The sequence below is a fragment of the Eumetopias jubatus genome, unplaced genomic scaffold (genome assembly GCF_037043125.1).
Source record: "Eumetopias jubatus isolate StellerSeaLion01/CBP00866 unplaced genomic scaffold, mEumJub1_p1.0 scaffold_4, whole genome shotgun sequence".
In the NCBI taxonomy this organism is placed as follows: domain Eukaryota; kingdom Metazoa; phylum Chordata; class Mammalia; order Carnivora; family Otariidae; genus Eumetopias; species Eumetopias jubatus.
The window spans coordinates 172,494,195-172,517,834 of NW_028274810.1; the positions used below are offsets into that span (position 1 = coordinate 172,494,195).

At 38.9% G+C, this 23,640-nt stretch overlaps 1 protein-coding gene across 1 annotated transcript in view; it reads right to left on the bottom strand.

The window, feature by feature from the left end:
* Window positions 1-17,651, bottom strand: part of SGK3 (serum/glucocorticoid regulated kinase family member 3) — a 137,698-nt gene extending 120,047 nt beyond the window's left edge. The window contains exon 1 of the mRNA XM_028109796.2: window positions 17,555-17,651. The gene's annotated coding sequence lies outside the window, so the exon portion shown is untranslated. The remainder of the gene's footprint in view (window positions 1-17,554) is intronic.
* Window positions 17,652-23,640: the final 5,989 nt, after the last annotated feature.

Here is a 23,640-nt window from a genome sequence, read left to right on the forward strand (position 1 = left end):
AAACCAATAAAGATGAAACAGGTGTCTTTCATCATTCATATAATAAGCCTGTTTCAATCACACCTGAGTTTATGTTAATGAGGTGAATTTTCGAAAACCCCAAGGTAATATAAGGATAGTGACTGGTTGCCAGGGGAACCAATCTGATTAGATCAGAGGGCTGGAACTTTCAGTCCCACCTACACACCCACCCTGCACCTCTGGGGAAGGGAACGGGGCTGGAGTTCAAATAAATTCTATACAGATTTAATAGAACCACCAATGGCCAATGACTTCATCAACCGTACCTACATAATGAAGCCTCCATAGAAAACCAAAGGGCAGGATTCAGAGAGCTTCCAGATTGGTGCACAAGGAGGTGTGGGGAGAGAGTGGTACAGCCCTGACGGAGGGCACCCCTCATCCCTTCCCACATACCATGTTCTGCGCATCTCTTCCATCTGGCTGTTCCTGAGCTATATGCCTTCATAATAAACTGGCGATCTCGTAAGTAAACTTTTTTTCTGAATTCTGTGAGCCACCTGGCAAATTAATCAAACATGAGGAGGGAGTCATGGGAAATTAAGTTATAGCCTGTTGGTCCAAAGAACAGGTAACAACCTGGCCTTGCAAATGTTGGCTGAAGGGGGTGGGGACAACAGTTCTATAGAACTGAGCTCTGAATCGGTGGGATCTCCAGATAGGCAGTGTCAGGATTGAGTTAAATTGTAAGACACCCAGCTGGTGTCTCAGAATTGCTTGGTGTGCTGAAAAACTACCACACATTCATGACCAGAGTACGGAATTGTTCAGAGTATTGCGTGTAATGGAAAGCAAGAGTTTTTTCCTTCACAACTACACGAATATGATTTCATACAGGTACTGGCTTCCTTTTAAAATAAAAACAACCGACCATACCGATTCATTATCTAACAGCCACACCATACATCAGTATTTCAAGATGGTAAAAATGCTCCTAAAATTTACATTATCACTAATTTTTTTGCTAGAAATCACACAGATCAGAAAATATAACAAAAAGCAGCAATCGTTCCTACAACAGTTTTGCATGATCTGAGCCACACTTCCAACCTACTTTTCACTTTCCTACAGTGCATTCCACCCGTACATTTTAGAACTTTTGCAAATTAAGTTAGAAGTACTTGTTCACCTCAATTCATCTCTCATGAATGGCTGTGTGGAACTCTAAATTTAAGTACAACTGAATTACTGTTCTCTGATTAGTGTAGAATAATTCTTGGATTCATGGCAAAGCCAGGCTAAATGACACTGTAAAGAAACCCTTTGTTTTCAAATAAATCAGTGGTTGGCTTTAGATAATGCTATAAAGAATCTTATTCATGTAGTGTACCCTAGTTAAAATTGTAGAAGTTGAGAACAACAAAACTTCCATCTCTATTAAAATAATAATCTTTATTCAAAGCTGTTTTTTTCTGTATGGATTTAATAGAAGCATAGAATTTTAAAGGTAGAAGGAAATTTGAGTAATTTATAATCAAAGAAAATCAAGTGGCTTGCTAAGGATCCCTTAATAAGTTAGTGGCAGATCTAACACTATAACTTGGGCTTTCTAAATGCCCTAGACAAGGCTATTAAGTATTATAGAATATTACTGATAGGTTATTATCAGCCAACATTTATCACATTCCTACTTTGTGCCTTTTACATTTGTGCCCAAGCATTTTTATGCCCATTTTTATACCCATCATCACTTTTCTAAGTTAGCTCATAAGATTTTTAAAACACTTAACAAAACTATCACATTCACTACTTTAGACGTTTAGTGTTGCCACAGAGAATATTGCCACACGATCTAAATGGAAAGAGGAAATTCAATTACTGCAATAACTACACTACTTAAGAGGATGTGCTCCAACGACACACTTCGCTTTCAGAAATTTCCCTCTCGGAGGTAGATAAAGATTGAGAAAACTTAGGAACTCATTTCTGTGTACTGGCTTCTTTGCCAAGGACCTATAAAGACTTCTGTAGCTACCTACCCTCCTCCTTCACCCACTTCTACACTTTTTCTGTATCACATTCTTTTTCATTCTTCAGTAGCTACTCTTTGTTCTCCAATCTATGCTTTCTCCTAAACTGCTGTTGCCTCTGATAATCCAAAAATCTAGAAAATCTAGAAACGATGTAGAATTTTTCCTCTACATTCTGGCCCACACACTTTTTTTCTTAAAGATTTTATTTATTTATTTGAGAGAGAGAGAGTGGGAACGAGCAGGAAGGGGAAGAGGAAGAGGAGAAGCAGGATCCCTGCTGAGCAGGGAGCCCGATGTGGGACTCAATCTCAGGACCCTGAGATCATGACCTGAGCCCAAGGCAACCATTTAACCAACTCAGCTACCCAGGCACCCCTGACCCACACCCTGTATTTACCTAGGCCAAATGGCCTTCCAAAACGGTCACTGTTAGATGACAGGATTCATTAAATCAGAGATCGTTCTAACTACAGGTTAAAAAAAAAAAAACACACATTAAAATGTGGGTATTTGCTTTTTTAAAATCTCAAAACAACAGTCTATTTTTAAAATGCATTATAATTATAATTTCTATATATGCTACAAGGCAAAGTAAGATTATATTGTCCTTCACAAACACATGGTACTAAAACGTCCAAGTATTTTTAGCTGAGGAAAAGAATTTATTGGTATTCATATATTGATATATTTTAAATTGCCTCTATTAACTAGATTTCACATGGCCTCTCTACCACTGCAAATTTTGAAATGTGGATTTTATAGAATTTGTGTAGGTCTAGACCAAATAATGGTACCATTGAAAATGAAAAATAAGGGGCGCCTGAGTGGCTCAGTCAGTTAAGTGGCTGCCTTTGGCTTGGTGTCCTGAGATCAAGTCCCAAGTCCTGAGATCTGCTACTCCCTCTGCTCCACTCCCTGCTTGTGCTCTCTCTCTCAAATAAAATAAAATCTTTTAAAAAAAGAGAGAAAATGAAAAATAAAATACAACTACTCACCAATTCTGGTTAGTGTGAAGATGTGGTGCTATTTGTTACATTTTTTAGAGCTGTCACCTCCACCACATTTTAGCAAGTAAACTCGTACTTCCTAACAAGCAAGTTGATCAAATAAGAGTGTTGATTCAGGGGCGCCTGGGTGGCTCAGTCATTAAGCGTCTGCCGTTGGCTCAGGTCATGATCCCAGGGTCCTGGGACCAAGCCCCGCATTAAGCCCTGCATCAAGCCCCACATCGGGCTCCCTGATCTGGGGGAAGCCTGCTTCTCCCTCTCCCACTCCCCCTGCTTATGTTCCCTCTCTGGTTGTGTCTCTCTGTCAAATAAATAAATAAAATCTTAAAAAAAAAAACAAGAGTGTTGATTCATTTGAGATGACATGAGTGTCAATACCGTTTGAAGAAACTATTTTAGTGCACTTTATTAACAAATCCTATCATATAGACACAAAAGAATCATGGGCCTGAGAAAATATCACTGAACTTAAGTTACATTTAAACTTTAATATTAAAAAGTAATGAAAGTAAATAATTTTTAAATTTAATTTTGTTTAAATAGCCCACTAAACATTGTAAGTTCACATTTGAGTCTTTTATCTTGATAGTAAGTTTTTATATTTATATTAAAATGAAATAATAAAATAATGCCTTAAAAGTATTAAGAGGAATATCTAAGCAGAATATCAATAAAGAAGGAGAAGATATGAACAACACTATAAACCAACAAGACCTAATAGATATTTATAGAACAGTTCTACCAACAGGAGCAAAATACACAATCTTCTCATGTACACATGAAACATTCTCTAGGAAAGCCCACATATTAGGCCGTAAGAAGGCCTCATTAAATTTAAAGAGACAGAAATCATACAAAGTATGTTCTCAGACAACAATGGATTGAAATTAGAAAGCAGTAACAAGAGGAAATTCAGCAAATTCACAAATATGTGGAAATTAAACAACACATTCTTACATAACCAAGGGGTCAAAGAAGAAATCACAAGGGAAAAAAAGAAAAGAAATCACAAGGGAAATTAGGAAATACTTTCAGATAAATGAAAATGAAAACACAACAAACCAAGCCTTCTAGAATTCAGCTAATATAGTGTTTGGAGGGAATTATGTAACTGTGAATGCCTACTTTAAAAAAGTAAGATCTAAAAATCAACAGCTTAACCTCCCACCTTAAGAGACTAGAAAAAGAAGAGCAAGGTAAACCCAAAGCAAGCAAAAGGAAGGAAGTCATAATGATTAGAGTAGAAATCAATGAAATAGAGAATTGCAAAACAATAGAGAAAACCAAAAGTTGGTTCTTTGAAAACAAATTAACAAGGTTGGCAAGCCTTTAGCCATACTGATCAAGAAGAGAGAAGACTCATCACTAAAATAAGGAATGAATGGGAACATCACTATCAATCTCACAGAAGTAAAAAGGATTTTAAGGGAATGCTATGAACAGATGTACACCAACAAATTAGATGACCTAGATGAAATGGACAAATTTGTAGAAGGAAAAAACTACCAAAACAGACTAAAGAAATAGAAACTATCTAGATATGTAACAAGAAATTGAATTAGTAATCAAAATTTCCCACGAATAAAAGCCAAAGTCCAGCTAAAGAAAAATTAATATTAATCTTTCATAAAATCTCACCCCCCCCAAGAAAATGAAGAGAAAGGAACTCATTCAGGGAGGCCAGTATTACCCTGATACCAAAGCCAAATAAAGATATCACAAGAAAATTATAGATTAATATAGGTGCAAAAATCCTCAACAAAATACCAGCAAACCAAATCCAGCAACATATAAAAAGGATTATATACCATGACCAAATATGATTTATTCCAGGAATGTAAAGTTGGATTAACATCTGAATACCAATCAAATGTAATATACTGTATTAACAAAATAAGGGACAGAAACTACACAATCATCTCAAGAGAGACAGAAAAGGCACTTAAAAAATCTAACACTCTAATGACAAAATCATAGCAAAATAAGAAGATTTCCTCAAGCTAATAAAGGACATCTACAAAAAACCCACAGTTAACATCACATATAATGATGAAAGACTAAATGCTCTTCCCCTGTTATCAGGAAGAAGACAAGGATATCAGCTCTCTTCATTTCCGTTCAACATTGTATTGGAGGTTGTAGCCAGAGCAATTAGGAAAGAAAAAATTATAAAAGGCATTTGGATTGATAAGGAAGAAGTAAAACTATCTCTATGTGCAGATAATATGATCTTATATATAGAAAATCCTAATGAATCCACCAAAAAACTACTCACACTAATAGGTAAATTCAGCAAGATTAAAAATACAAGGTCAGGGATGCCTGGGGCTCAGTTGGTTAAGTAGCTGCCTTCTGCTCAGGTCATGATCTTAGGGTCCTGGGATTGAGTCCTGCATGGGGCTCCTTGCTCAGCAGGGAGCCTGCTTCTCCCTCTGCCTGCAGCTCCCCCTGCTCGTACTCTCACTTACTCTCTCTCACCCATGCTCTCTCTAGCAAATAAATAAAATTAAAAAAAAAAATACAAGGTCAATATTTAAAAATCATGGGGCACCTTGGTGGCTCAGTTGGTTAAACAGTTGCCTTCAGCTCAGGTCATGATCCCAGGGTCTTGGGATCAAGCCCCGCATCAGGTTCTCTGTTCAGTGGGAAGCCTGCTTCTCCTTCTCCCACTCCCCCTGCTTGTGTTCCCTCTCTCACTGTGTCTCTCTCTGTCAAATAAATAAAATCTTTAAAAAAATACAAATCAATTGTACTGGGTGCCTTGGTGGCTCAGCCGGTTAAGCGTCTGCCTTCAGCTCAGGTCATGTCCTGGGATTAAGTCCCGCGTCAGGCTCCTTGCTCAGCAGGGAGTCTGCTTGTCCCTCTCCCTCTGCCACTCCCCCTGCTTGTGCTCTCTTTCACTCTCTCTTTCTCTGTCAAATAAATAAATAAAATCTTTAAGATTTTAAAGAGAGAGAGAGAGAGAGCACAAGCAGGGGGAGTGGCAGAGGGAGAGGGAGAAGCAGGCTGCCCACTGAGCAGGGAGCCCGATGCAGGCTCGATTCCAGAACCCTGGGGTCATGACCTGAGCCGAAGGCAGACGCTTAACTGACTGAGCCACCCAGGCACCCCATAAATAAAATCTTTTTAAAAAAATAAAAATCAATTGTACTAATAAAACATGATCAATTATACCTCAATATAAAAAATCACTTGTATTTCTATACAGTAGCAATGAGCAAACATAAAATGAATTAAGAAAACAATTCCATTTACAACTGTATCAAAAAGAATAAAATATTTAGGAATAAATTTTGACAAAAGAAGCACAAGATTTACACTGAGAACTACAAAACATTGTTGAAAAACTAGAAAAGATCTTAGTAAATGGAAAAACAACTCACGTTCATGGATCTGAACACAAAATATCATTAAGATGGCAATATTCTCCAAATCCATCTACAGATTCAATGCAATCCCTATCAAAATCCCAGGTGCCATTTTTTCATAAATCGACAAGCAGATTCTAAGATTCATATGGAAATGCAATAGCCCCCCAAATAGTGCAATCTTGAAAAAGAACAAAGTTGGAGAACTCACATTTCCTGATTTTAAAACTTACTACAGAGCCACGCTAAGCTAATTAAGACAGTGTGGCATTTTATTAGAATAAAAACGAGAGTACAGAAATATACCTTTACATTTGCGGTCAGTTGATTTTTTACATGGCTGCCAAGATAATTCAATGGGGAAAGTGTTTAAAAATTTAACGATTTTTTTAACGTATTAAGTGTAACAGATTCCAGAGAATGTTGAGGATGGGTTTATTCTGTCCTGTTCAATCACCATCTGTGATGTTTTATTTCCTTTTAAACTTTTCTAATCACTTGAATTTCCTCAATACCTTTCCTACCATCTTTGCCCAGAACATAAATGCATTAGATAATGGGACAATATGAATTGAGACATAAAATGTTCTTTCATTCTTACTTGGTTAAACAGGAGCGCATCCCAGTAACTGCCAGGACATGTGATATACCTACGTCAGCTAACATCCATCAAAGATCATCATAATGATAGACTTTACCTGATGATGGCTTTAGCTCCGGATTTATTTAAGTGGTGCTAATTATCATCTTTAAGCGATTTTAGACAAGAGCATGACAACAGCATTTGTTAGAGTTGGCAAAGTTCACTGGGCATTGGTTGCTAACAGTACAAGTTTAATACCTCTGCAGATACTAACATAAGACATTCAAACCCTATATATTCAGAATTTCACCCAGTCAGTAAATTGAGAATTTTAAGCCCTTTTCTATTAAGCAAGAAATATGTGATATTTAAAACATTTTCAGTCAGCTTTCTTCTTGAAGTCTGGCACGAGTTACTAAATTAAAACAATGTAATCTCAGAATAATAAGGTAAAACTGAAAAGCCAGTCCTCAAACTCATTTAACCACTACCTCAACAGCAGATGGTAATCTGAGTTATCTGTAAATCAATTCTGCCAGTTCTTTCAGATGAGAGGTTTAAGCCGAGTCAGCTTTTACCCCCTCCTCAAAGGCATAGGAGACCTCCTAGTAAATCCAGGTAGAAGTGTTCAGATCAGCTCTGCCCTGTGTTGCCTACATACAGCTCCCTTCAAAACCTCACTGAGCCCCAATTTGCTCATCTGTAAAATAATACTCACCTACTCCCCAGAGTTATTCTGAATATTTAGTAAAATAATGTCTTGGGCACCTGGGTGGCTCAGTTGGTTAAGCTTCAGACTCTTGATTTTAGCTCAGGTCATGCTCTCAGGGTCCTGGGATAGGGCCATGTGCTGTCCAGCTCTGCTCAGCATGGAGTCTGCTTGTCTCCCTCTCCCTTTGCCCCTCCCTCTGCTTGCACGCAATCACTCTCTCTCTCTCAAATAAATAAATAAATCTTTATAAAATAATAATGTCTTAAAGTACCTAGTATGTGGTAGATACTCAACAAATATTATTTTTTTTAAGATTTTATTTTTTTATTTGACAGACGGAGGGGAGAGCACAAGCAGGGGGAGGGGCAGAGGGAGAGGCAGACTCCCTGTGGAGCAGGGAGCCCAACGCGGGAATAGATCCCAGGACCCTGGGATCATGACCTGAGCCGAAGGCAGACGCTTAACCCACTGAGCCACCCAGGCACCCCTCAACAACTATTAGTTCCTTTCTCTTCGTTCTCCGCAAAGTAAAATACAGGTCACAAATGACAAAAACTACAAAAGTCCAGATGAAAGAAACTATTTGGCTTAGTGTGTATTAAAAAGGGCAGTATTATTTAATATTAAAGGAAACTAACCTTTATTTTCTACAAGTTTCAAACTAATATACTCTTAAGTAGGTAAATTATAACCATGATGATAAGATACAAGATACCACGGGGGGAAAAAATCAACTAACTTTGCATTAATTATGTTGTTATTATCTGGCAGTTTTATTAGGAAACAACTGAGTATCCAGTTGGCAGAATATTGCAGACAATTTCAGTTAAATGATTCATCAAATAAGCCAACAAGAACTTAAGGCTTGGCTATATTTGCAGTATTAGAATTTCTTAAGAGAAGGCTTCATACTGAATCTTAAGACACTGCACTTGAGAAAGCAGAAGGGAACAGGTCAAGATTCCCACAAGATACTGCTAGTCCTTTGAGACTAGACTACACAAGGATTCTTTTAAAAAGATTTAAAACAACAACTTTTGAGAGAGAGAGACAAATCAAAAAACAGACTCAACTATAGAGGTGGTTACCAGAAGGAAGGTGGGTGGAAGGTGGGTTAAATAGGTGATGGGAACTAAAGAGTACACGTGTCATGATGAGCAGTGAGTATGTATAAAATTGCTGAATCACTATATTGTACACCTGAAACGAATATAACACTGTATGCTAACTGGAATTAAAATAAAACTTTAAATAAATAAATAAAATATATAAAATCGTGTTATTGGAAAAAAACAAAGCAACTTTCTTAAAGACGTATGGAAAAGGGAAAACAGAAAAGGGTAGATTTATTTTCTATAAGTCAGGAAACCAATAGACATGATTTTTAAAATGATTTTTACAATGGGTTACATATTGACATGGTTCAAACCAAGAGAATATAAAAGAGACATAGTGAAAAGTCTGCTTCCCACCCATGTCCCTACCCACCCAGCTCTTGCCACCCAAACTCAAATAGATAAACACTGTTAATTTCTTAGTACCCTTGGGTCACCTGGGTGGCTCAGGTCATGATCCCAGGGTCCTGGGATTGAGCCCCACATTGCATCGGGCTCCCTGCTCAGCAGGAAGCCTGCTTCTCCCTCTCCCACTCCCCCTGCTTATGTTCCTGCTCTCACTATCTCTCTCTGTCAAATAAATAAAATCTTTAAAAAAATTCTTAGTAGCCTTCCAGAGTCTCTTTATGCTTAGACAAGCAAAGCAAAAATATATCCTTTTTCTTTCCTCATTTTTCTACACAAAAGTAGCAATTTATCAATACCATTCTGCATCCCAAAAGCAAATTTTTTAAAAAAATATTTTATTTATTTGTCAGCGAGAGAGAGAGCGAGCACAAGCAGGGGGGGCAGCAGGCAGAAGGAGAAGCAGGGAACCCGATGAGAAACTGGATTCCAGGACCCTGGGATCGTGACCTGAGCTGAAGGCAGGTGCCTAACCGACTGAGCCACCCAGGCATCCCCCTAAAGGCAAATTTTTAATCCTAAATATCCAGTGAAAGCAACAAATAAATTCAACAGGACAGGGACTTTTGTTCACACATGAGTGGACTTTTAAAAGGCGAAACATAAATGATGTTAATGTCAGTGGGAAGCAGAAATAAAGGAAATCCAAAGGAGGAAACAAAACTCAAGGAGAAAAGGTAGCATAGTCTTATAAATCTCTTTAAAAAGGTTCTCTGCTAAGACATTTGAGTGTCTTATCTTTCATTAATTAAAAGAAATCACTCCCTTACGGGACAAAAAAATTTTAACCAAATATTCATGAGAAGAGCGAGTAGGGGTAACAGGAGATCAATCAGAAAAGAGAGCTATTTATGTCAGAATGGATTAAATGCCAACTATGTACACAAAGAACTACAAAAATAAGAACAATTTTTTAAAATTATGTCAAAGTCTTAATTTCTAAATGTTTACTAACCCTGTTCAAATAAGTGAATGATATAGAACTTTCATGCTTAAGCCAGCATCAATTTTAGCATCATGTTGTTTGAAAGCTGAATAAAAATGTCTTTTCAAAACCTTTTTCATTAATATTTATGAAAAAAATAGGCCTTTACTCTCAGTGTAGCTTAAGCAGCTATTGTCTTGGTGTGAAGCTCCTCAAAACGTCTGGCCAAAGCACCTTTACAAGTGAGCTGATGTTGATATGAAGCCAGCTACCTGGGCCTGACTTGAGAGAGTCTCCAGGGGCAACCTAACATTCTTGCAACCAGTATTGCTTCTTCTCTGACTCCTAAGGATGAAAGGCTGATCCATGCTTCTCACTAATGCCTATCTCTGCTGATGAAAATCTGGAAGGAAAGGGTTTGGAATCTTGACATACCACTTCTCAAAGATTACTAACCTTTAATCTAAAATAGCCTTCTTAGTCTTCAACTTACTTAAAACCAAAGAGATTGCTTTAAACCAGATATCTAGAACTAGATGTATTTTCTGAAGGGAAGAGTCATCTTATCTACAACAGTCTATTCAATCCATAACATAGCTAACATCTTCAATGGGGAAAAAGTAGCACAAAACAATGCTATTGCAATAACATGAATTCTACCCCCCATTATAAAGTTTTAAATTTTATTATACATGCCAATGCTTAAGGAAAACCAGCTTATTTACAGAAGAGGAGGTGGGTGGGGACTTCTGTGGAAATTTTGAAAGGAATTACTGGGTATTCTCAAGGGCTTTGAAGGTTGAAACCACTATTCTTTATAATGTCTACCTTCCCTCCCAAACTAAAAGCTTTCCTTTCCCTTATTAAAGGCTTGTTCTTAACTGTATCACCATGATTAGTATCTCTTTGCTCAAGACCAAAATGAAGAGAGTGGGATGGAGAAAGAACAGGTATTTCCTTAAAGCAAAAGCTGGAAGAAAAGGAAAAAAGAAAAAGGTCAAAAGGCTACTAAACTTTCAGAAAGGGGGAAAGGCAGCAAGGGGACATAGGAGGAATGTGTGGGAGATAGCTGTGCACATGCTCGGCGGGTGGAGAGATGCTCGCCCGGACAGGTGCCATCTGGAAAGACTGGTGGAGTTAGTATGCAATGAGGGAGTTGTATGCATGAAATTATACGAAGCCAAGTGTTACTAACTCTGAGACAGCCTATAACAGAATAGGATCACAAGGAACATCAAGGTCATCTACTCCTACCATTGGTGGGAGCTTTGTTAAACCAAGGACTCCAAACCATGTGCTTATCATTAGGAGACTGTTTCAAAACATCTAAAGTTCAGCTGTTCTCATTTTTAACTGAATTTAACACTTTTCCTTGGTTCAAATCCATTACTTCTGCTTCTCCTGCAGTGATCACAATCACATGTGGGTATTCTATCGTCTCTCTTCTTAAACATCTTGTACTTTGGATGTGCTTAAAATACAAGTATTGACTGACCTCCATTAGAAGGATTTATGCTGATCTGGATGGATTTATCAATCCACCCATGTACCCTCACCTCATCCCCTTGATGAGCAGTAGTATAAATTTTCATGAGTGTTATCCAGGTTTAGGGTATGGCAGGTGGCCAGGAAACTGTAAAGTAACTGGTTCAAACATGCATGGAATCCATGACGTTGGTTGGCTACATAAACATGATTCTCTAACCAACAAAGCAAGCCTGTATAAGAGAAAGTTTTTAAATGGCATTGAAAACATGGATACACACAGAAGTTTAGAAAGATGTACTCTAAAATACTAAGAGCGATTATTAACTGATGGCAGGTTTATTGGTGATTCTTAGTTTCTCTTTTTCTTTAAATTTTTCTTGAAAAATGTGTTACTTTGGTGATTTAAATATATTTTAAAAGATACAAAAGAGAGAACACAGAAGTAATGGAGCTAGAAACTGGATGTTATTAGCTATGAAGTGGAACACTATGTAGCTGTCAAAATTTATGTAGATCTACAGATGTACACAATAAAGTGTTAAACAAGAAACAAAAAGAACAAATTGGGTAGAATGATTCCCATTTTTAAGAAACTCAATGTACATGGGATGCCTGGGTGGCTCAGTCGGTTAAGCATCTGCATCCAGCTCGGGTCATGATCCCAGGGTCCTGGGATCGAGTCCCACGTTGGGCTCCTTGCTCAGCAGGGAGCCAGCCTGCTTCTCCTTCTGCCTGCCGTTCCCCCCTGCTTGTGCTCACACACTCTCTCTCTCTGACAAATAAACAAAATCTTTAAAAACAATACAAAACCTCAAAGTACATTTATAGATATACAAATTTATATAAACATGAGGAAAAGTTTACAAGGATATAAAAATTGAGAGTGGTTATCTTTGTGGGTAAGATTAGAGTGGGAGGACTCATTTTTTTACTTAACATATTTCTCAGTTGCTTGAATTTAAGGGCATGCATACCTTTGTAATAAAAAATAATGTTTAGAAAATATGAGACAATAATAAAATTAAAAAGGGGGAAAGATGATGTATAGTGTTTTCTTGGGAAACTAAGGATATGATTCTTATATTCCTTCTTGGCTAGTCATATATATAACATGCACGTGCATTAGATTATATATAGGCTATACACTTGGTCCTATATGTATGTTTGTCTGCATATACGGACACTGAGTTGGAAACCAGATCATTTTAAGTTAACTTTAATCTATTTTTTAAAAACAATGAGGTAAATAACTAGAGCAATAAAGGTCCTTCTCATTTTTTAACTCAAGCAAACAATTAGTCAAGTCCTAGTGAAGCCTCACTGTACTTGAGGACATTTCATCCAGCCGTCTGTGGAATGTCTAGTCCATCAACGAGTCCAATTTTGTGTCTGAATGAATATATTACATATGAAGTCTATTTTACCTACAGGAAAAAAAAAGTTTGGTATTGACTGGCATAGCAAATATATCAGGAACCTGAATGGAAACACTTAACCTGAATCATATTCATTATTATATGCAATGTAAATACAAATGTCATTTATATAAAATCACAAAACAGTAAAGGGAGTAACATTATCTCAACACTATAGACATTCTCCAAAAAATGTATGCCTTTAAAAAGGTAAAAATCCAGGCCTTTATTCAACCAAAAGTCTGTCAAATCATTCCTATTCTCAAATTAAAAGCCACAAAACCAGCCCTCTACATTTTAATTATCTGCAAACTCAAATGGTGGCCTGAAGCAACAGCTAACTAGAATGATCCCTCCACACTTGGTGCTACAAAGGAGCTCTGCCTGCCAATGTCGCACACCAGTAGATGTTTTTAATCCTTGCCAGACATTCTTTGATCCCATGTAGGTCTTCCCTACATTTATGGCCCCACTGAGGGAGGCCAGTACTCTGCACAAATCCACCAGGAGAGCTCACTAAATATCTCTTACTTCACCCACACATCTCCTGTCTTCCTTCTTCCATATTATCAATCTCTTACCCTACAACAATTCCCTTCACCCTCCTTTCACTCGCCCCCACGCCCACCCTAGGAAAACAGATTTTGGTTTTGAATAATAGAAGAAATAGTGGCTACAAGGAGATGGACCAAGACAGGTATTCAGGACCTGTGGGAAAGAGGAGAGGCCCTGGGAAACTAGACAAGGGCAAGGATACTGTACACTGCCTCAATTCCCTTTGAAAATCCCCTGGCTCAGCTTCAGAGAGGTAATAAAATTTTACTTATCGATGCTCTGACTCAGCCCTCAACATTTGATTTCCACGTCATCTTCCTCAGCAATAACAATTAACTCAAAGTTAGTACTGAGTTAAAATTACTTTGACTTGAACTACAAGATGTGGAATCAGCACCTCTTAGATTTACTTTTCTCCATGAAATAGAAAGAAAAAAAAAGTGAAACGAGAACAAAGATGCCACCGTAAGGAATGGAATAGGTAAAGGAAAACAGAAGCCTTGAGTCCCTTAAAATACCATGGGAGCTGTTTCTGTCAGGAATAACATGTTACATAATTTGAGTTTCATGAATTAGCAGTTTAGTCAGTAATTTACATGAATTAACAAAGAGAGAGAAAATATGAGAATCGGAAAAGGTAAAGTGGTTTCTGAAACAAGACAGGTTTCAAAAGTATTTTATTCCACCCCCACACAGAAGAATGTTGACAGGCAGATGACTCAGTCTGGCTTCATTAAGGGCTTCTTACCATCTAATATCCCTCATGGGAAAGGCCACCCCATCTCTCTTTTTTCCATGATACCCTTCTCAATTCCTCCCTGCAGGTAATGGCCATAGTTTCCCCCCTAATTGAAGGTTAACTCTCTGCAGGTCACATACTTTAAGAAACAGAGATTATACTGGAAGGATATAAATAGTTGAGGGGTTTTTTGGTTTTTTTTTTTTTTTTTTAAGATCCTTTAGGGGCGCCTGGGTGGCTCAGTCGTTAAGCGTCTGCCTTCAGCTCAGGTCATGATCCCAGAGTCCTGGGATGGAGCCCCACATTGGGCTCCCTGCTCCACGGGAAGCCTGCTTCTCCCTCTCCCACTCCCCCTGCTTGTGTTCCCTCTCTCACTGTCTCTCTCTGTCAAATAAATAAATAAAATCTTTAAAATAAATAAATAAATAAAAATAAAAGACCCTTTAGGGGCACCTGGCTGGCTCAGTCAGAAAGCGTGTGACTCTTGATCTTGGGGTCATGAGTTCCAGCTCCCTGTTGGGTGTAGAGATTGCTTAAATAAATAAAACTTTTTAAAAAGAGACCCTTTATACTAACGTACTTAAAACATTTCAAAGAACACAGTAGTAGTAGTGTCAGATGCTTCAAAAAAAATTGACAATACCTATGATCATTGTGTTTGAACCTGATCATAAATCTAAGTAGCTTAATTGAGTTCACTGACACTGAAAACCTATAGTGATTTGTAGTCCTTAAAAATGACCTTCAGTGAGTGGGGAGAGATAAGGAAGCTGTCAACACAAACAATGAAACCATATGTCCAATCTAAACTATCTTCAAATCAGAGGAAAAAAGAAAGATGTTTGAGAAGAGAACAAAATAACCAGCCTACTGCGTTTTTCAAAAACCAGAGTTGACAAATCCTAAGAAATGAGTCCAAAGGGCATTCTCATCCCTTTTGTTGAAAAGATGTTTATTGTATCAGGTACTGTTTGAAATAACTGAGAGACATTGGTATAGGCCCAGAAATCTCTTAGGCATAAATCAATTACAGTATTTGAGAAGCATAATGTTTGGAAAGAGCAAGAAATCTGAAGTCATTTGGAATCATTCATTCCACAATGTTTATTACTGGCTGGCACATGCCAGGCACTGTCCACATACCTGCTCTCTATTCAAGCTCTCTCTCCCACCACCAGCTGTACAATCCTGGCTAAAACATTTTACATTTCTATGCCTCAGTTTCCTCATCTGTAAAAACAGGAATAAAAAATGGCTGCCAACCTCACAAATATATATCTGGAAGCACTCTGTAAACCATGAAAGCGTTAGTTGTCATTTCACTTGACTGAATTCATGAATGCCACTGTTTATTGTACCGTAAGTTATATCAGAGGAAAAGTGAGTCTTCCTGCTTCCAGGAGACACCTCATAATCCTATTAAATAAGGCTCAGAGTCTCATTTAATCATCTCTCTGGAAATTTAAATGGGAGATAGAGAAAGCTAGAAAGAGAAAGCTAGTATGACGTGCAGATTTTGACATCAAATGATAATCACCATAATGACAAGAACCATGATTCACCATTTTGGGTCTCTTCCAATCTGACCATCAGGCCAAAAGACTCATTTGAAGAGGGTATTTTATTTTGGAAAAATATTCTCTCTAGGTCTGCAAATCACAAAATGGACACCTACCAGGTTGATCTATCAATTCAACGTTACTAACAGCAAATGGCAGCAAAATTACAAAGCATTATTTATGTTGACGTGTACAAGCAAAAACAGTCTATTTTATAGTACATTTCACTAAACTATGGTTTCATCAACTGTCAAACAGATTAGGAACAAAGCTCCTTTTAAAAACAAAATTAAGCTCCATGTAGTGGCAGTTGAAAAAGGGGGAAGTTCTAGTCTCTCCAGAGTTAGCTAATGGGCACTATGGGCACTATGGTGGATATGAAAGACTGTCTTACAGATGATGCTAGGGATCAGGCAGAGATCTGCAAGGAAGAGGTCTCATTCCCATAGCTCCAGACTCCCTTCCCCCAGGGAGTGAAGGGGTGGCGGCTTGTCTTACAGGAGTGGTAGCCAAGTGCGCCAGAAGGCACACCCAGTCCTAAAATATGCCTGAAACTTCCTCTAATGTTTCTAGCTCTTGCAGTGACATTTGGGGAACTGAACTGTACACAGTCTCTTCACTGCTGGAACCGCTATAATTTAATAGTTTGCGCTAACAATTTGAGTTAATATTTATAAAACACTAAGAAGGAGCCCAAGCACGTGGTAAGAGCCATTTGAGTGTTTATTAAATAAATAAGTCACTTCCCAGATTGCTTGGGTAAATCCTCAACCTAGAGACAAAGTAGAGAATCAAAACACACAATAGTCTAATAGTTTTAAATAAAGATTTGGGAACTATAGTGCTCTATACCTATTTCTGCAGCTCAAGTGTACCTGCAGCTCAAGCATATAGTCTCTTGCGGAGGACCAAATTCTACTCATGGTTCAGAAATCACTGTGCAAAATTAAATGATGAAAGAGTTTAAGTCTCAAGAGATAAATTCTTTCTCTTTTCTATCTTCCCAACTAACCACCACTAAAAATGACAAATCTAAAAATCTCAAAGCATTCTAGATGGTACATATCAACACTAAAGCTGTGGGAATCAATAGAGCCAAATTCACTTTAAAAAAGACGGAAAGGGTTTAAATCACAGAGAACCCAAGGGTAGTAGTAACCCATTAGCCTCAGATTTCAGTCCGCGGACAACAGGTTAATGATTCCTGTGCCCTCCACTCCCGGGGCCTCCTCCATCCCCGATCCTCGCAGGCGACCCGCGCCCTCTTTCGACCTCAGGTGGGGGTCTCCCACCCCCCCAGTTCCCGGCTCCTCTAAGCTGGGAAGTTGCGCACTGGGTTAACAATGTCCTTCCACCCACACGGTTCGAGCGTTTAGGAATCAAAAAGCAGAATCTGAATTCACCTCGAGGAAACACAGACCACAAACTCTTAGAGTTGGGGGCGGGGCGGGGGTATTGCTTCTCCCCTTCCACCAACTCGGAGGTTTTCGGGCTGAGGGGTCAGGGGAGCTGCCAAAAGACCCAGGAAAGTCACGTTTGCCCCGAGAAGAGGCAGCAGTCGAGGCCCGGGCACCGCTCGCCCCGCCCCGTCTCGTCTCACCCGCCCAGGGGCTCACGACTGCGGCCCGGACGCGCACGGACCCTGCGGCCGGCCCACCCGCCTCGGGTCCCTGTCGGCCCCGTACCTACCCAGCTCCACGGTGCTGCCTCCTGGCGCAGCGGGCGCGGAGCCGAGCGCACTCGCGTTTCCTCCTTCCCCGCAGGGCCGCCGGGCGCCGCCGCTTCCTCCCTGACGCGTCACGGCGGCCGGCGGCTCCTCCCGCAGTGTGCCGGGCGGTCCGGGAGAGCGGGGCGGCCGGCAGCGCGGCGGGAGGGCGCCCGCACCGAAGCTGGCGCTGTCGGCGCTGGGCTGGAGCCGCAGGCTGGGCGGCCCCTGCTCAGGCCCGCCGCCGCCCCGCCGCGGAAATCTCTTCGTCGTGGACCCCAGCGAAAGCCCAGCCACAGCGCGCGGTCTGCCTCCAGCTTCGCCGCGTGCGCAAAGTTCAGGGACACCGGTGGGTCCTGTCTAGAGGCTCGGGATCCTTGGTGACTCTCGGCTGCTCAGCTGATAGTGACTGCTGCCCTGGGGCCCAAGAGCCGCGTGGGCCAACGCACCCGGCCGCCCGGCGGAGACGACCCTGCCATACGCAGCGAGCAGGACCGCTGGACAGCCAGAGGAGTAAGAGTTACCCCAGGAATGGCCTGGTGGGCCTGTGGCTGGGTGTAAATTGGAAACTCAGGGAAGTGAAATAAGTATCCAAATAATTTCGATGAACAACTATGCCTCATTTACTGTTATTTGAAGTATTCTACTTTTTTTTTTCATCAGCAACGTTTTGGCTTTTGTGTTTAGAGTTCAGAAATTGGCGGATCCTGGGTACAGAGAAATTTCCTTTCCACACATTTTCCAAGTCCACTTTATTTATTGATTTATTATTTATTTATTTATTTGCATTCCCATTAATCTCCAAGTCAGCTGAGGTCACACTTTACAGTTTCTTATTACTCTTTCTTATTCTTTAAATATAGAAGTTGCATTTTATTTGTATCCTTTTTTTTCCAGTTAAAGAGAGGTAAAGAAGATGAGTGGAAAACTAAAGATGACATGATTCAGTGCGCGTGGAATAAAGTGGTTAGCATTTGGAAGCTGAGCAGGGTTGTGTTTGCCCCACAACACTACTGTAGTTGAAGTTTTATCAGATATCACTTGAAGATAGACTCCAACAACTATATAAAGATTACCATGTCTATATCAAGTTTTAGATTTTGAGGCAATGCCATAAATCTATGAACAAATAAACTTTCAAAGGTAATTAGAGGAGCCAGCATTTATGTGTGGCTTCCCTAAATTCAGGGTACATTTCCTTATGTTTTAAAATAATATTAAAAAATTTAACCCACAGGTAGGGTGAGAATAGTCATTTGTAATGTCAGTTAACACAGTATGGCCTCCTTCTTAAAGAATTGTGAATCCAATATTTTTATACTTCAAAACATAATAATCTTGCAGAACTTTCTAAACAACGATTTTCAGTGGCATTCGGAAACAGATGTAAAATACAGTAGCTACAAATCAACACACTGCCATGGTCCTTTGTCTGTTTCCATTGTGATCCACACAATGAGGCACAGAGAAACTACAGAATTTCCTCCCTTGTAACAAAATCAACAAATGATCAGTGTATCTCTTAATTAAAACCATATTCACCATGCTGAAAAATTTCTCAGACAAAAGGAAATTTTGTCAATAAACTCCAAATATGACATCATTCTCGCTTTAGAGATACATACCTGGCTATGACATTTCAACTTTTCATTCCCTCCCTCCTTCCCTCCCTCGCTTCCTTCTTTCCTTCCTTCCCTCCTTCCCTCTTTCTTTCCTTCCTTCCTTTTTTCTCCTTAAAAAACAAACATCTGAGAGTCATTACATTTCCAGAATAAATCTGTCTTCCTGCTGTGAGCCTCACGTGCGCGCCCACCCACCCACCCACCCACATACACACACACACACACACACACACACACACACACACGCATACACATTTATGCGCATAGACACTTAACACACGCATAGACACTTAACAACTGAGCCACCCAGGCGCCCCAACTTAAAATTAATTTTAAAGGCACCTTTAAGGCTAATTACTTTTTTTTTAAAGATTTTATTTATTTGAGAGAGAGAGAATGAGAGAGAGCACAAGAGGGAAGAGGGTCAGAGGGAGAAGCAGACTCCCCGCTGAGCAGGGAGTAAGGCTAATTACTTTGATTAATCATATTCATCTATAGAAATAAATCATAGGGTGCCTGGGTGGCTCAGATGGTTAAGCGTCTGCCTTCGGCTCAGGTCATGATCCCAGGGTCCTGGGATCGAGTCCCACATCAGGCTCCCTGCTCCTTGGGAGCCTGCTTCTCCCTCTGCCTCTCTCTCTCTTTCTCTGTCTCTCATGAATAAATAAATAAAATCTTAAAAAAAAAAAAGAAATAGATCATATCTCCATGTTCCATTATGTTTCCAATTTCTTTGAGTTTATACTGTAAAAGAAAAGTTGTTAAATGTTCAGCTACATATCTAGCTGATATTTATGCTTTTATAAAAGGTTTCATATAAATAAAATTTTAAAACGGAAAAAGTTTTTTATTTAGACCATGGATTCCAAAATTTTGTTTGGAAATATGACTCTATTCATGCAGATAGGGCAAATATTTTGTTCATCTATTTTATTTATAATGTATAGATTATGAGCATAAGCTTTGGAATTGGATAGACTCAGGTTTAAGTTCTGGCTCTGCCACTTTCTACTTTGGGCAAATTATTTTACATCTCTGAGCACTGGTTTCATCAGTAACATAGGATAATAGTACTCTCCTCAGTGAAATAGAGATAATAATAGTTCTTATCTTATGAAATTGCTAGGAGGATCAAATGAACTTAGTAGAATGCCTGGAACATAATATCAATTGATTGCTATTGTCATCATTATGATTAGCTCTAACACAGATATAAAAATGCCAATATTTTATATTCCTTTTGTACTAGTATGAAGAATGGTCAAATTTGAGAGTTTGGGGAGAGTTTTTGGAGAAGTCCTAAATGTAACAGGAAAAAAATAAAAGCAATTCTAAGATACAGTTATGTTCAGAACTTTAGAAAATTGGACTGGTGATACTGTAAACTATTGACCCAAATATTAAAAATAAAAATAAACAACTACCTAACAAGAGAATACAGTATTTTTTTAGATAATATATTCCAATGAGATGAGTGCTTGGTTTTCACCTACTCTTCAAAATGGAAAACCTTTTCCCTAAACTGGTGCCTGATAAGGAACCATCATGACTTTTTATATCCTAATGAAGTCCTCTATTATTTGTAGTTGTTTCATTGTAACTTTGGAAGAGTTGAGGAGCATAATATAAGAAATATCACTTCCCGATAACGCAAGAAATATCACTTCCCATAGGGAGAAAATTTGATAAAATGACAGCTATGGGACATGAATGGCTTCTATTCATAAGTCAGCTGGTAACAGAAGTGAGAGCCAGCATTCATTAGAATATTTGTCTTATAGCAGATAAATCAGCAAGACTAGACAATAGTGCTACCAACCACATGATTACAAAAGCACAGATACTTTTGATTCATATTATTTGTATTGCTTTCATAGCACCTTTTCCTTCATTCTACTACAAACTCCTCTCCTTAAGTGGGTCAGATATCATAAGTTGTTGCTATAGTTTCCAGCTATGTTTATCCTTCAGTATGCCAATCGTAGCATCCCACAACTTCAAAAAAAGAAAACCATTTTTCTAGGGAGGGTAGTTTAAGGATAGTCCAAGCCATGAATTGGCTCAGGAAATAGTTAACCCGAAAAGCCTGCAGTAAAATAGGTACGCAGATGGGAATTAAAGTGATTAATGTATTGAATTTTCTGAGCAAAACAATTTAGTATAACACAGAGCCACCCAAGGGATAGTTAGAAAAACTCAGACACTCATGGGAATTGATGAGTATTTTTTTTTTAAAGATTTTATTTATTTATTTGAGAGAGACTGAGAGATAGAGAGCACGAGAGGGAAGAGGGTCAGAGGGAGAAGCAGACTCACTGCTGAGCAGGGAGCCCGATGTGGGACTCGATCCCGGGACTCCAGGATCATGACCTGAGCCGAAGGCAGTCGCTTAACCAACTGAGCCACCCAGGCGCCCAGGAATTGATGAGTATTGACACTGGTGTATACCACCTCGGCACAGAGCCAAAATAACTTGTTTCCTTCATTTAGAAAATGGTTGAGAGTATACTCATTTTGTGTGTTGGGGATGGGAATGACCCAAAGCTCAACATCTTTGTTGGGCCAAATTAGCCATGTTCAAACTCAAAACTGAAGTGCCTGACGTTCAAGTGTGTTTTGTAACAAAGTGAAAACCATTTTAAAGCAAGACTACATTAGGGTCAAATATAAGGTCCTTTAGATGACAGGACTTTTTCACTTTCTATATGAGACTCCTGAGAAAAACCAAGGGGAAGTGTTGAGAGATCAGAACCCTTACATTGCTGGCACAACTTTTGATAAAAAGTTGCTAGAAATTACTTTAAATCTTGCTAAGACCATTAATTATCTGAAGTGAAACTATTATCCTTCCCTAATTAGGAAATTAAGGAAACCTCATTGTCTTCCAATCTAGTTATTATGAATATCAAGAACAAAATACAAATCGCTCTCTTTTCTTTCTCACTTTTTTTTTTTCTGTCTCTTGTTTGGATAGTCTGTTACATACATAAATTACATCTGTTAATAGTTGATAATAACTTACTTACATAAGTTGGGTCAGCAGTTACTGTGTTCCTCAGAGAACCTTATTAGGCCTTTGAGCTCAAACCTACTAGGTGGACTTTGAAGATAACAATTATTTTAGTTGCATATCAGTAGGAAATAATAGCTTTTCTTAAACACTATTCATTTGGTGACTCAGTTACTTACTGTTAATTATGTACAATGAATGATTGAACCCATTTCAAATGCAAAGTCTTAATAGCCTCTGGCTTAAAAACGTGTGTTGCTGTTATTTCTGCAACTGATTCTCTAAGGCATCTGTGTCTGCCTCAACCAGACGTGTCAAAGACTTAAATAGACTTTAAGGGATTGTAACTTTTCATATACCGGAAGACCCTTAAATTCTCTAGGTTTTCTAGAATAAACAACCCGAGTTCTTTTAACTTTTTCTCACACCTCTTTTTTTTTTAATGTTTTATGACTCTCATATGAATTCTTTCCAAATTCTCCACATTCTTCTTTAGATGAGTTGCCCAGTATGAGACATGGAACTCTAGAAAGGATCAGGTAAGTCCTTAGTACAGTGAGAGCATTCTCTTACAGCTCTTCAATTCACACTCCTATATAGCAAGTTAGAATCACTCTCACATTTAAAATTACATTTCATCATTATCAAATTTTAAAATCTGAACTCGAAATGCTTGTTTAGCCTACTTATGTTTTCTTGCATTATATTTAAGAGGTTGTTTTGATTATCCCTATACCTATTTTATCAAAACTGTACTTTTCCTGAGTGATTTTGAATTTCATTATATTTGTAAAGTCAAAAAAAACCCAAGGCAGAGGGTGTGCATCCTAAGGGTACTCAAGACATTCTAATACAGTTCAGAAAGAAAATACTCCAATGTCTATTCGTTTTATTCAAGAAGAAAAAAGTTAGGGGCGCCTGGGTGGCTCAGTCGATTAAGCGTCTGCCTTTGGCTGGGGTCATGATCCCAGGGTTCTGGGATCGAGCCCCACGTCTGGCTCCCTGCTCAGCTCCCTGCTCCCCCTCTCTTTCCCACTCGTGCTCTCTGTTGCTTTCTCTGTCTCTCTCTCTCAAATAAATAAATAAAATCTTTTAAAAAAATAAATAGAAAGAAGTTAAATTTTCTTATTTAACATACATATTGACACCAGGCTTACTCAAACAGTCCTTTTTCAGGCAGTCATTCATGTGCTCTGTGAGGTTCCCTGAGAAGGATGGGCTTCCCCCTTGCAGGAAAGCTCTCCTTTATCCAACGTCAGTGTACTGCAGGTTTGTGTAGCATAGGAGGTCATTGATGTGGTTAATTCTGTACAAACAAATCCTTTCAATAGAATCTATATAATACTTTGTACTGAGATGGAGAGTCATCATGGAAACTCTTTATCTTCTACTGAAGGATTCAGGATACTCAGTGTTAAAGTCATTGCTCCTGCATACA